Below are 14993 nucleotides of genomic sequence, written 5' to 3' on the forward strand. Positions count from 1 at the left end.
TATCATTGTCATATTGCATTAATACAAAAACAAAATGCCCAGATGAATGATAAAACAACTCATACACTTGGCATTACACTTTGCCTCTTAACACCAGCATTAACCTTCTGCTAAGTGACAGCAGCTGACTAGCCCATATAGAATAGAAATGTTGAAAACAAGAGGGTATATCCACACATATTTCATTCTCATTCTTAAATGAATTCTGAAAACAAGATTATTATGGTAGCTCTTGAAGCAGTCCTCCTTTTTCAAGAACTTAGGAAATACAGTGTATGACATTGTGCCACACACGAATCAATCCTATACAAACAAGAAAAGGTAACTAATATACAATGAATATATTTGACCCTAAATTAAATTTGAAATATTAAATTATAGAATGTTTGAGCATAGCACTGTCACAGAATATTCTTGAATGATAAAAGCAGCTTATGCTCACCATGCTAGTTTTAGACTGTGATTTCCAACATCAAGTACGTTGTCAGTTTTAAAGCTCAATTTGACATGTACAAGATCTTATTTGTAAATCACAAGAGCAGAGATTTAAAAGCTACAATCAGCTGTGTAATTTGGGTTTTTTAAAAAAGTATTTCACTGGAAACTTTATTCATATTGCAATGGTTTTCTTCTTAGCTGAAGGATCCTTCTCAGTTGCCTGGTACTGCTCTACCATAATTTCAAGACCTGATCACTAATTTCTTTGAATCAAATTGAGACAGAATATTATGAAAGATCAATTTCCTTTGCAAGATACTATTGGTGTATTACTTGTTTCTCTACAGCTACACTATTTTTTAAATAAAAACATATAGCAATAAATGTTGGTATATATGCCCAGGTATAACAGAAGCAAACCCCCAAGGAGACTGAGGGCAAGCTTTCAGATGGGATTTGGAGTATAAAAGTTAGAGGCCTGTTCAAAATCGTGTCTGAATAAAGAAAAATATGATTGATACGTTCTTTGAATAGTTCTTAACATTCAGGATTGAAAGCAAGCCTTTCTAAATACTACTAATCGTATTCTATTTTAGAGCACACAGTACCAGTTTCTCCCTTAAATCACTGGACAATCTACCATCATACATAGATCATTTTTGTCCTTATGAACACTTCATGTATGTTAAAGCTAATTTTAGCCTTCTAACTTTACATTTCAGTATTACAATTACAGTAAACCTTAGTATGCTGTCTTCAGAAGTTAAAGTGCTTATTCAAAAGTAGAAAGAGCTATACAAAATGTCAAAATTATAAAAATCTCACTGGCTAAAAATAAATACCACCCAATATGAAGGAGATTCTAACCCTTCATCTGACTAAGAGTCTCCTAACACTTTTTTATCTTTATTTATTGATCTGAAGAACTTTTGATAAACAATGACCGATTAGTCTATTCACTGACAGTAATGAATCAAAAGTTGACCAAATAAACCGTTTGCCAAAATAGCTAGTGGTTGCACAGTACTGAGCTGCTGGCTAGGCTTAAAAGATGAATGTTTAAAGTAAGTTATCCTGGAGATGAGTGTCATCTGGTAAGCTTTTCAGGTGGATAAGCAGAACTGGAACAACATCAGTCAATACAGAAAGTAAAGTGTATTCAATTAAGATGCATATGTTCAAATATCTCATTCCCCCTTTTCCTTTTTGGAACAGCGGTTGCCATTTGGAGGTTTCTAAGTGAGACTGAGTTGAGTTTTGCACTAACGACAATGTTCCAGTCTTCTTTTTGTAGCATAAAAAAATAGTAAGTGATCTCCCATAAAAAATAATGTGTAAAATAATTAATGCATTTACTTTTAAAATACAGAAGTAGGCTACTCACACTCACCACCTTTTTCAAATCTTAATATTAGAATATTGCATTTTTCACAAAAACCTGTATGTAATTAGAACTCACTAACTCTCTTACATATGGTATGTTTGGAGCAATTGATATTTTCTCATGACCACTTGCTATAGTGGATTTATCATCAGCAGCATAATTGAAGAAAACTTGTTTAGAAATTACTACCAACCCACCAGCTTCTATTGTTTTCTACTAAAAGGAATCTGAAAACTTACTGCCTTAATCCATTTTTCTCTGTTTTTTCTGTCCTTCCTCTTTGTAACTCAACTTTTGTTTTCTCCAAAGACAGCTTGAATTCACTCCTATGAGTGGAAGGGAAGAGAAACCCAGTATTTAACTATAGTTAGTGTCATACAAGAAGGCTTAGAAACATTAAGAAAATGAAGCCTCTGGTTATTAAATGGTAGTGACAGGGAAAATAAGATTGCTTTGGTACCATAGTAATGCCTACTTTAATAAGTTCATGTTTATTTTAAAGTTATACTTACCTTTAGATTTTCTGAGCTTTGTGCTTTTTGTGGCCAGTTGTAAAAGACTTGTGGTGCATAATATTCTGAACTTTACTTTTATGAAACAAACTGTAGTAAAATGCAAAAATACCCTTAAGTAGAAAGGAGACTGCTATAGACATTTTAAAAAATCTGTTTCCCCTTTATATCTTTCCTCAAAATGTGATTTTGCAGCAAGGAAAGTTCCTTTACAGACCAATATAAAGACCTTCTTTACTCTGAGCGTAAGTATCTGACAATCTAAAGACAGCTTTTAGATGGTTTTGCAAAGTCAAATGAAAACACTTATTTAACTGAAATATATCAAATTTACTCTCATTTCTTAACTTCAAGAACTAAATGAAAAAGCAGGCAAAGCTTTTCACAATTTAAATAATCAAAACACCGAGTTTTTCTAATGAAAACACTTATTTAATCTAGTGAACAATATTCAGCATCATTGCAATAATCAGCATGTTCACATACCACAATACTTAGCATCAGCAAAATTAATGACAAGAAGGTCATACTTTCATTACCCCAGAGAACAGAACAGCTGCTGAAATATCTTACCAATGCATGCAGTGGCATCTCCATTGTTAGGACTAAATCATGTCTGTGTTTCTTTCTGAAAAATAGGTTCCAGTTTATCCCAGATAAACCAGTTGAAAGGTCTTACACTGCATTATGAATTAGCTTAGATAACATGACAGTCTTAATATGCCTTAAACACCAGGAAAAAACCATCTTATCATTACTAATAGTAACAATGTGGTCAAAATTCAAGGACACAGGGAAATGTGCTACTTCTCAACCGTGTTGTAGCTACACTAATATTCATCAAGTTATTACAATGTGGGTGGAAATGTTCTGCTGATTGGTTTTAAAACAGTTTTAGATCAACACTGTTTGTGTACAAATCAGTGAGAAAAAATACAGGTCTACAGCTAGTCAGGATTTTTTTCTGGGCAACTGATACTCAAGGTAAAAGATACAGTAAGGATGGAGTGCAGATCTCCATTAGATTTTGTTAGATTTTAAATCATACTTTTAAAGTTATTCCGAGCATGTTGTGATCCCAACATGTTTGAGAATACTTAGAAACATGGATGAGAATTGGAACTGACAAACCATGCAAAGAATCTAAGTGGACTGTCACTTTTATTTATACTGTCAAAAAGGACCTCCTCTTATGTTCCTGACATCATGATTAGGAAGCCTGAATATCACCACATCTTTAACAAGTTGCATTGTACCACAGAAAGAGCTAAAATTATTGTTCCATACACTTTAGGATGGATGGAGTAATCTAACAGAGGTAACATGCTGCTCCTCCAAGAGAGGTACTAGTAAAAGAAATTAACAAAAAGGGATTATAACACCATCAAGTATTGCTAATGACTTACAGAAATATATTACTTTAGTAGTGAAATACTACTACTATAAAAGAAAATGTACATCTCATTAAAGTAATAATACCTTTACAGTTCATACTCATCCAATACCCCAAACAAAATTAGTGAGCATTAACCTTCCTTCCCATCATCATCTACTTCACAGGCAAAAGGCTTTAGCCAGTATCCAAATGTTTTGTTGTAAGTCTCAAAGTAAGTCTTTGACAAAATAAAGAATAGACCTTACTACTGTTGAATCCTTTCACTGCACAAGAAGCCTAACTTCCTTCATTCCTCCCACTAGAATACTGGGGCACTTTTAATATGTTCCCAGTTCTTCATGATATATGAGTAACACATAATGTAACATCTTCAGAGGAATTAAACGAAGTAAGGACAGGAAATGCAATTAATGCAGTAGAATTTTATCTGAGGCTTAGTGTGTTTTATGTGTACATTTGGAATAAACTTCCGAGCTTTATAAAGAAAAAAAGGTTGGAAGAAGGTCCCAGCCATGCAGAAGATGGAGATTTTGACATTTAGGGCACACAGAATTATGAGATAACATATTTGGCATTGTCATGCTGTCATTGCTCTAATTCACCTGCCTTCCAAATCTCCATATCCTGCTTCTGCTGTTCTTACATGATGTCCTCTCCCAAATTCCTAATTTTTTCAAAGCCCAGTTTCTCTGTCCTGTTGAGAAGACCTCCTCTCTCTGCCTACTCTCGCTATCACATGCCTACCTGCTTCTCCAGCTTACTTCTAGCAACTACTAATGTTTTCATGTGCTCCTACCGTCTCCAGCACACCAAGATGTTTCTGTCAGAGCGTATCTAGGGATAGCACAGATTCATGCCTGTGCCACACTGTCAAAAGAAGAGGTCCTGAGGCAATCTGCCTCTAACAGGAGCTCTTTGAAGCCCCTTCTGACTAGTGTTACAGACAGCAGTAGTGAGAAATGAGCCTGTTTCTGGCTCTCTGCCCTGAGGGGCTGAGCTGAGGCTAGTTTGTCACACCTGTGCACCCAGCTGCAAGACCTGAAGTTCCCAGAGGGGAGGGAGGGGAGCTATTTCTGTAACATGTCATGGCAATAACTACTGATGCATGCAGCACTGTCCAAGGAAGAGGAAATTTACTATGGTATGGTTATTGCTACCCTCTCTACACAGGGTTACATTTCTCATGCCATGAAGTGAAGATGAATGCAGACAGCTTGGGGATGCAGGGGAGTTCCCCTCCTTGGCATGGTGGGCTCTGATCCAGGACTTCTCCCTTCCCAGTCAGACGTAGGTGGCTGATGCAGTTCCTATTTATGTATGCAGCCAGTGGAAGGGCTGAGCCTGGACATGCACAAATACACACCCCCAAGTTCAGTAGTGTGCCTGTAGCATGCCTACATAGACACAGACAAGAACACACTCATACAGAAAACAGTCAGGAATAAGTCTCACTAAGAAGGTAAGCTGTGGTGACAACACACAGTGCTCAGCCAGGCAAGGGTACTGACAAGCAGCCTGCTGGTACTTAATCAGACCTTTTTATCCCCGCTCCTCTCTATCTTAGCATGTTCATTCTTTCACCGTTCATCTTGATCTGCCCTTATCTCCGCACAGATGAACATCCAACTCCTACATATATTTTTTTCCCATTGATCCCAGTTTTGCTACACACATGCCAACATCTGGTGTTTCTGATCTCATTAGCTGGGTCATCAAGCTTTCTACTGACAGAGTTACCTAAGTTCTGTTGATATTGCAAGACTTCAGTCCCACACAGGTTCCAGTACTGCCCTCCAATTATCTATGAAGTTCACTGTCTCTCACCTAACATCCCATTAATCCCCTGTGAAACCCAAGTAAGCTCACAACGTTGTCTGTACCCAAGTTGGTATTTCTGACCCCACTACCAAGGTCATCTTAATCTTATAGGGCATTATTGATATGGCTACCTAGGTACTGTTGGCTTTGCAAGATTCCCTTTTCTAAAATGTCTCCCTTGCAATTATCTATTAAGTTTGAATATTTGTCCTGTGATTCCCCCTTAGTCATCTGTGAATTCTGACCATTCCCTACTCTAGCACACACCTACCCTCCACTCATTTCTGTTGTCACCTTTTCTCCATGCCTTTAGTTTTCACTTTCTCTATGCCTGCCTATCCTACCAATTGCTTATTACAATTATCATCACTCTGATCTCCCTTCAACCTTGAAGATGATACTCAGAGAAGATAATAGATGATTCATGAGATCTAAGCAAGCCTGACTTTCCCTTAGATAGGGATGGAGCTATCAGAATTTTTACATGTATTTATCCTCCAAAGGATAAAAAAGTCTTTTCATTTGTATTGTTGCTTTTCCCCCCTTAGGGTCCAAGAAAAACAGCATCTTAATATAGCTTCCCTCCCTTTTCCTCCACCAGGTTTTTGCCTCTGTTAACAGGAAAACAGTCATCCATAAGAACTCTCTCCAGCAGATGTCAGCTCCTACTTCTTGTAATGAGAATTTCGTAACAAAAACAAGCAGAGAAAAGGGGATGATGAAGCAGGGCTCTTCAGTATCAGGAAGATGAAAAGTTTCCCTTTCCATTTACTAGTGGTAAAACAGCTGAGCTCCCACTAGCTTAACTCATGCACTCGGAATTCATTCGTTGCTACCATTAATCACTTCATCTCTCACTGAAAAAGCTGAAAGGCAGACAGGATTTCTGCTTTTTGGGATCATGACAACATTCCCCCAGTGGAATAAATTACACAGAAATGAGTGAATAAAGCATAATTTTTTATCAAAATTGTCAAAGATACCATAACATTGATATAAATAACTGTGCTTTGATGTTTTACAATATTTGCATGTGGCAGTCATACAGGGATGAGCCAATTCCAGAAGGAATTATAAAATTAAGCCCCTGTTGCCTATATCACCTACTTCTGTAATCTCAGGTAACACACGAGTCCAGTTAGTCCAGTTTCTCAGCTTTCCAGTTTCCCAAAGCATCAAAACATAACTGTGATCCATTCACACTGCAGAAACACCTGCCAGTGGAAAGGTTCCACAGCAATTGCTCTTACAGTGAGTAGAGACATACAACAGAGCTCTAGCAGGCGCATCAGAGTTCTGCCATAAAATGAGCATTTTTGTAAGAGCCCTTCAGCACTCCGCTGCTGTACTTGACCCTTGTTCTGAGCAGGAAGCATCTCTATTTCCTCTCTTTGAAACGGTATATTGTGGTCAAGTGCTGCCTAGTATCAAGAAAGGACTATCCTGGTCACCAATAATTCCTGGTATCCATGCAGTTAAGTATCTAAATAAGCAAGGCCCACACAGCAACTTTAACTTTTTAGTAACAGATACAGTTCTGTAACTAGAGAAATTATAACACCAACAGAAAAGATAAAGATTAAATCATTGGAGCAAGGACACAACTTTGAATTGCCTATTTTCCTGGGGAAATCACAACCTGCTGTCGTTGTATTTAAGCTAATAGGAGTTGAAAGGAATTCAATTTTGTTGGCCAATACTTTGCAGAGGAATGTAGTTTTGATAACATTTGATTTTGGACACATTAAGACTCCTAAAAGCTGCTTTCTAGAGGATATGGAACATCTGATTTCTTAAAATCAAGGCTTCTACTTTTAAGTTAAGCATTGAAAATAATATTTTCAAACTCACAGCATTCATTCTTAAAGGCACAGAATATTAGTGATCAAATTACTATGTCAATTCAAATTCTAAAGAACAATGATTTATTCAAATAATTTCTTATAAGTCAAAACTGACACTTCAGCACTTAGCATTACATATACCCCTAAGGAATTGCGCTCCAATTATTCCAAGTGTAAACACAAACCTAATGTTTAAGGGCCAGCAGAGTGAGGACTCGCTATTGTAAACACTGAAAAAGATTAGTACATTACATCAGCCTGAGCAGGAAAAGAACCCAGATAAAATGTGGAGAAAAGAATACAGATACAAGGCAGAGTGATCAAGGATTTATCCTTATTTCTTTGGAAGAAAGAGTAAGTTAAAAAGTCAGGAACAAGCTAAACAAAGAGAAATGAAGAAAAAGAGAACATTGAGACTAAAATCAATGCAAGAGAAAGCAAGAAGGACAAACATGGAATATAACTGATATGAAAATTAAACTGGGAAAGTAGAAGAGAAAGAAAGGATTGAATAACATGACTGTTGGATGTGAGGGCGATCTCGTAGATGTGAGGGTGATCTGGCTGCAATGTCTGCCACCCCATTGATCGCCAGGGTTTATTTGGCTGATCTGGCTGGCTAGGCGGGTGTCCACTTCCTCCCTCACCGCTCCACGTGCATCCCTCCCGAAGCTGCACGCTTGGTCGAAGAGGACAACCTTCCCTGATACAGGCGGTACCGTTCATCAGTCACTGGTATGAGGTAGCTGCGCTCCCCTGCTAGAACCTCCAAACAAGCTCAAAGTCCAGTTGCAGGCGAACGTAGGATAGTCAAGCTTCCAAGACTGCAGACACATCCAGGTAAGGTGCTGCACGTGGCAGTCTGCTATACTTTTTCTTTTTCTTTTTTTAAGTATTCAACACTGTCCCACACGACATCCTTGTCTCTAAATTGAAGAGACATCAATTTGATGGATGGACCAGTCGGTGGATAAGGAACTGGCTGGATGGTCACACACAAAGAGTTGTGGTCAATGGCTCAATGCCCGGCTGGAGACCAGTAACGAGTGGTGTCCCTCAGGGATCAGTGTTGGAACTGGTCCTGTTTAACATTTTCATCGCTGACATGGACAGTGGGATTGAGTGCGCCCTCAGCAAGTTTGCCGATGACACCAAGCTGTGTGGTTTGGTTGATACGCTGAAGGGAAGGAATGCCATCCAGAGGGACCTTGACACGCTTGTGAGGTGGGCTGATGCCAACCTCATGAAGTTTAACCATGACAAGTGAGAGGTCTTACACCTGGGTCGGAGCAATCCCAGGCAAAGCTACAGGTTGGGCAGAGAAAAGATTCAGAGCAGGCCTGCGAAGAAGGACTTGGGGGTGCTGGTCTATAAGAAACTGAGCATGAGCCAGCAGTGTGCGCTCACAGCCCAGAAAGCCAACAGTATCCTGGGCTGCATCAAAGGAGTGTGACCAGCAGGTTGAAGGAGGTGATCCTGCCCCTCTACTCTGCTCTTGTGAGACCTCACTTGGAGTATTGTGTGCAGTTCTGGTGTCCTCAACATAAAAAGGACATGGAACTGTTGGAACAAGTCCAGAGGAGGGCCATGAGGATGATCAGGGGACTGGAGCACCTCCTGTATGAAGATAGGCTGAGAAAGTTTGGGGCTGTTCAGCCTAGAGAAGAGAAGGCTGCGTGGAGATCTCTTAGCAGCCTTCCAGTATCTGAAGGGGACCTATAGGGATGCTGGGGAGGGACTCTTCATTTGGGACTGCAGTGATAGCACAAGGGGTAATGGGTTAAAACTTAAACAGGGGAAGTTTAGATTGGATATAAGGAGGAGATTCTTTCCTGGTAGGGTGGTGAGGCACTGGAATGGGTTGTCCAGGGAGGTTGTGAATGCTCCATCCCTGGCAGAGTTCAAGACCAGGCTGGATGAAGCCTTGGGTGAGATGGTTTATTGTGAGGTGTTCCTGCCCATGGCAGGGGTGTTGGAACTAGATCATCTTAAGGTCCTTTCCAACCCTAACTATTCTATGATTCTATGACTGGATAACATGGAAGGACTGAGGACATTTGATAGAGGCCAGCAGTGACACTGGAAGTCCAAAGGCTTCTGCTTTCCTGCTTTCACATAATCCAAACTTGATGCAGGAATATAGATAAGTGAGCAATTATGTAACCTCACAGACACACCTTTACCTGAGTTCATAAGACTCTGATTTTTCTAGTCAGTACTTAACACTCTATACTCCAAAACTAAATCTATCTCAATCCAGCTCCTCCATAGTGCTCAGTTCAGCTTTATAGGGGTGCCCAGCTTTAATATTCTTTCTTTATCTTAAAGGCTGGCAGGTTCTTGTAATTATTAACTTAGTAATAAATTATTTGAAAAAGAAAAATACATAAGTAAACAATGGTATTTAAGGATATGTAAAGCATGTCTAGGTCACTAATTACTTTTAGTGTACGTCCTCAAGATTGTCTTTTCTGTTCCTTCTCAAATTTCCCTACTGATTCATCCCAAACAAGTTTTTGGATGTTGACTAACATGCTCTACTCTTTATTTTCCTTGGTCTGCACATTTGCATTACAACTGAATTTACTACATGTGTTGTGTTTTATACTCGATCAATTACTTGTGCTCTCATTGTGACCTCTAAAACTAGTTTAGCACAGCTCCAAGGCTGCATTCCTTTAATGGCCAGTATCTGATCATGGGCTTCCTGATTTTTAGCTGTGGGCCGTCTGGTATCATAGAATCATAGAACAGTTAGGGTTGGAAAGGAGCTTAAGAACACCTAGTTCCAATCCTCCTGCCATGAGGGACACCTCACACTAAACCATGCCACCCAAGGCTCTGTCCAACCTGGCCTTGAACACTGTCAGTGATGGAGCATTCACAGCTTCCCTGGGCAACTCGTTCCAGTGCATCACCACCCTTACAGTAAAGAACTTCCTCCTTATGTCCAATGTAAACTTCCCCTGCTGAAGTTTTAACCCGTATCCTCATGTACCTATACTTTTAAGGATTCTGCCTATGCCTGCACTGCTCTGGTCTAATGTCACAGATAGCTTACTCTCCACAGAATAACCAGTTATAACTACTTTGCATTAGATTAAAAAAATAATGTTAAGTGTTGTCACACAACTGTACAAAGCTAACCAAAAGCTAAAATGAGGTAGGCAATCATCCCCTTCTAGATAATAATCCAGCAGCAATTAGAGAATTGCTGTTACAGCTGAATAAGCAGGGGTGGAGAATAAATAGCCATGCTGGCCAAGACAAACCCAGACAGAGCCTGACAGATGTTGAAGTCTGCACTATTAAGCACAACACTGTGATCAGTTACAAGCAACAGGAGCTCCACATTCTCTCTTCTACAAGACTATGCCCTAGATCATAAAAATGCATCCATCATAGTAAAAAGACACAGCTCTATTTTCCTGGGTAGCTGTGCAGGTCTATAACAAGATATTGTTACCTGCTATCTTTAATATCCTATCCCTTTACAGTTTAATATTAGGAGTTTAACTAAGATTTCAGTTGTTATTTTGGCTCCACATACAAGGCTTACTTTAAAAAGATATGTATATTCTTGGTTGCATCAATTTTTCCTGTAATATTCACCTGTTCTTTCTTCTTATAAACCTATTTGTATACAAATTTCATTTCCAGAAACTTAGCCAAACAATATCAGAAGCAGCCTCTCATCATTCAAGGACAAAAATGTTTTATACTTTCAGAAACAGAAGATTAAACACCAAATCTGTATTTGATACAGAAATCCTGAGTAAATATGTAAGTATTCAAGCAAGTGCTCTTTAAATTTAGGCAAAGTATTTGTCACCTTCATGTATTTCAAATAGGAGACTAACACAGAATAAGATGATCTGAAAACTGGAACTGGGTAAGACTGTTTTGATTTTTCTGCCTGGGTAAATTATGCTTGGGCTATATCTGCAAGACTATCCTTGTAGTTACTAATGGTTAAAAGTACTCATGAATGTGCTCTGGGAATTTAAGAGCTATTGAAACACAAAGAGAAACACTTTCTAGGAACCATAAGTCTGTTGCAGGATCAACAGGCATGGGAAAAAATGTAGGCAAGGATCCCATGAATTTGTTTTTCTCTAGGACTTGGGTTGTAACCTTGACCACTGAGTAGCATGTGTCATACCATTGCATTTTCTGCTGAAATCCCTGAAGTTTCTCATGATCTCTCCAATGCCCTGAAAGCTGTTTTGTCATTTCCTTGTTTAATGTTTTCACTTAGAGTTTTCTCTGCAATTTTTTAATAAAGCAGTAAAATCATTGCAGGTTTGGGTTGGTTTTTCAAAAAAGTCTTACATGGAATATTTGGTAGTGTTTTCCTTTTCAAAAATACTTACAGGAAAGCTTTTGTAGTGAGCTTCTAGATCCTGGAGTGAAGAGTTTGTATTGCAAGAAAGACAAGCTTCGAAAGTATCATGTAACTGGTTTCATTAACATAACTAGGAAAGGTGAGCTGAGTTCTATACACTTTTGTACTTTGTAAATTGATGAAAAGCAATTTCATTTTGAGAGATGAAGGTGCTCCCGATTTGGGCTTTCTAAACAAAGACTTAGAGTCTAGTTTAGAAAGGAAACATTCTGCATAGGATGCTTTGTGGAAGTCCCCACAAATCAAGTACATCAACTATTATAACTTTAAGCTATTTTTACAATTTGACAAAGAAATCAGTGTCTATTGGTTGAGAATTGTACAATTAGTTCATTAATTAGTATTCTACCCCTTACTGGTTGAAGGTCCCTCTCACTTCTCATGCTGATCAGGCTTTCTCTTCTCTTGAGTCGATGGCAATGTTGCCCCTGTCCCTTTTACCTAATTACTGTCCACTTTCTTCCGGGTAGTCTTCCAAGGGTTGGCATGTGGGCCTGATGTTCCTAGTTATTAGTCCTGACTCATCACCCAGAGAAGAAGGATGTGTGTTCTTAGTTTAGAAAAGTCTTTGTATGTTAGCGCAGTTATTTAATACAGCTACTGGCTGGATTAGCATTGTTTCGTGAGATACTGAAGCATTAAAGGCAGAGATAGAAATTGTAAGCCATCGTAAGAATTTCCTAGTTTTGTTGGAATGGGTGAGGGAAGACCAGTCTTAAACAAAATGTCAAAGTTGAGCATGGGAAGAAGGGGTGAGAACAACCCACAAAAAAACCCCCACACCTTCATTTTTCTTTCACCAACACCACATTTCTTTCAATTCAAAGGCCTTCTATTTAAGCCTACAAAAAGCTGGTTTTTCAAAGTTAGCTAAATTCCCTGGCTGATTTCTGTTGGAAGCTTAGACAAAGCCAAAGCACTCCCAGGGAACTTCAGGGATGAAGTGTTTTCCAACAGAAAGGCATTCTTTCAAAAAATTGTGAACACTTTAAATATCAATACCAGTGTTGGCACAACCATTTTAGATTAACATTTCAGTCAACACTTTTGAATTCTCCTCATTCTCCTTCTATTCCCACTGCTTCAAGGATTTGAACTTAAAAATTAATTCCTGCTTGTATTGAAAAGTGTTTCAGAATTCCATTTAAAAACCTGAAGGAGAAGGCAAATAGAGAAACTTCCCTGGTAAACTTATTGAATATTTAAAATCTTGTGGGTTGTTGTTCTTTTATTCCTTATTGCTTGAAAATGGAAAATGCAACTCCTTAGAAGGTCCAGCAGAGAAGCACTGCAATAGTCAAAGTCAATACACACTGCAATAGTAAAGGTTTTGTACACAAGCCCTACAAATAAATAGAAGAATCTTTCCAACTCCAGTAAGCTTAATGCTTATGCCTGATTTCATTAAGATGACAGTTTTGCCTTTTTTCCTCTTAGTATTTTTATGTACTGCTTCTTTCTTTAGGTTTCCTTAGGTTTTAGAAAACATTGTCTGTTCACTCTTGTCTGAATAGTGAGAGTTTTATTATGCCTTAAAGGACTATAAAGCTATTTAAAACCCATACATTTCTCTCTTCCTAATCTCAAGGTGAAATTTATTTTCAAATGAGGTATGTCCTTCATTTCTTCTTGTTTGCATATGCTAATTTCTATGGAGATCAAAAGTTTGACACATTTTAGTGCTTTGAGTTCATGATTGCAAGATAAAACATAAAAATATGTGACTTAAAAGTGGTGTGCTCAGTTTTCATTCCATATGAAAAGGGTACAGAAAAACCCACAGCTCCAAGATACTTGACAAGAGGCAAGTGCAGGGAAGGCAAAATTTTGTTTCATGACTGCTGAGTAGAAACTGTATAAAAAAAGCCAAACAACTCTTTTTCTCTCTGGGGACTACCTGAGGACTTCAGCTTAACAAAATAAACCGTTCAAATAAACTATTTTCCACTATTCTCAGTCAGTCATGCTGCTTTGATAAGCAAGAAAATACTGCCTAACTTCTATAGAACTTAATGCATTTAAATACAACTGCATGCAACAAAGGTATCATGAAAACACCATTTTATGCTGAATATAAAGTGACCTCAATTTACAGAGATGAAGGAACAAACACCATCTTTTTCTGACAGAGCTGTTCCTAACCCTGCAGACTTTAACAGTGCTACCTGACCTTGTCTGATCTCACTGCAGAATCTACTAAGCAAGGCTGAAGAGAGAGATAAATCTATACAGTGCTGGACCTCACATTCTCTTTCCTACCTTCTAGCAGCTGTCATTGTGAAGACCTTAAAAAACATATTCTCTAAACATAAGATGGATTTTTTAGATATTAATTTCAGCTTAGATATGAATCAATAGAGCATGTGCAGCTGGCTCCATCCCATCACTGTGTTGCATCAGACCACCCCATTTGGGCAGGCAGTATGCAACTGTATCTTGTTGCTTGATTGTGACAATCGCTATGAGACTAGCAGCCTAGTCTGCAACTCTGCATTGCTTTTCCAGGCTCCTGATGCTGTTTCCAGAAGCCCTGCATTCGCAAACCAACATACATATAATGTCTCCTGACCTTTTTTGGAAACACCAGGTTATGATATATTTAGTCCTAATCAATACAGTATGTGAAGTTAATCAGTTTATTACAGAACTTGAACTCTTAAGAATTAGCTCATATTAGATTGGTCACAAATATGAAAAGTAGGATTGCTTATACTAAATTACTGATGACCAAGTTCCAAACCCCTTGTGAAATTATTTCTGTATTTTGTGCTGCTTCTCTCTTTTTACTCCCTAGATTTTCTTAATTCCTGATGTTTTATTTGTGCTTTATGATTTTAGACCAAAAATTAATGCCCAAGTCACCTGTCAGGAATACTCCTACATATTTTTTTCAGGCAATGAAAAAGAGAGATAGAACTCCTCTTCAAAGAGTGATTTTTATTTGCCATCACACCAAAGTGAAATAGAAGTTAATGAGTTTCAAAATCATTTCTTGTAATTCTTTTGGGGGTGCAGGGACAAGTTAACCAAATTAAAAATGCCCTATACAACTGTTAATTCTTTCCTTCTCAACAGAATTGTTCTATGACGCTGCCTGTGAGCTGAATCTTTCAGAAACCAACCAGCATCTCAACATGAATTCTTTTATGCAAAAGACTATGTATTGGTGCAAAGCACACAGTATCTACAATAAGGA

The sequence above is a fragment of the Neopsephotus bourkii genome, unplaced genomic scaffold, assembly GCF_033783945.1.
Source record: "Neopsephotus bourkii isolate Nb327-2 ecotype Australia unplaced genomic scaffold, CSIRO-AGI_Nbou_v1 NB_1279, whole genome shotgun sequence".
In the NCBI taxonomy this organism is placed as follows: Eukaryota; Metazoa; Chordata; class Aves; order Psittaciformes; family Psittacidae; genus Neopsephotus; species Neopsephotus bourkii.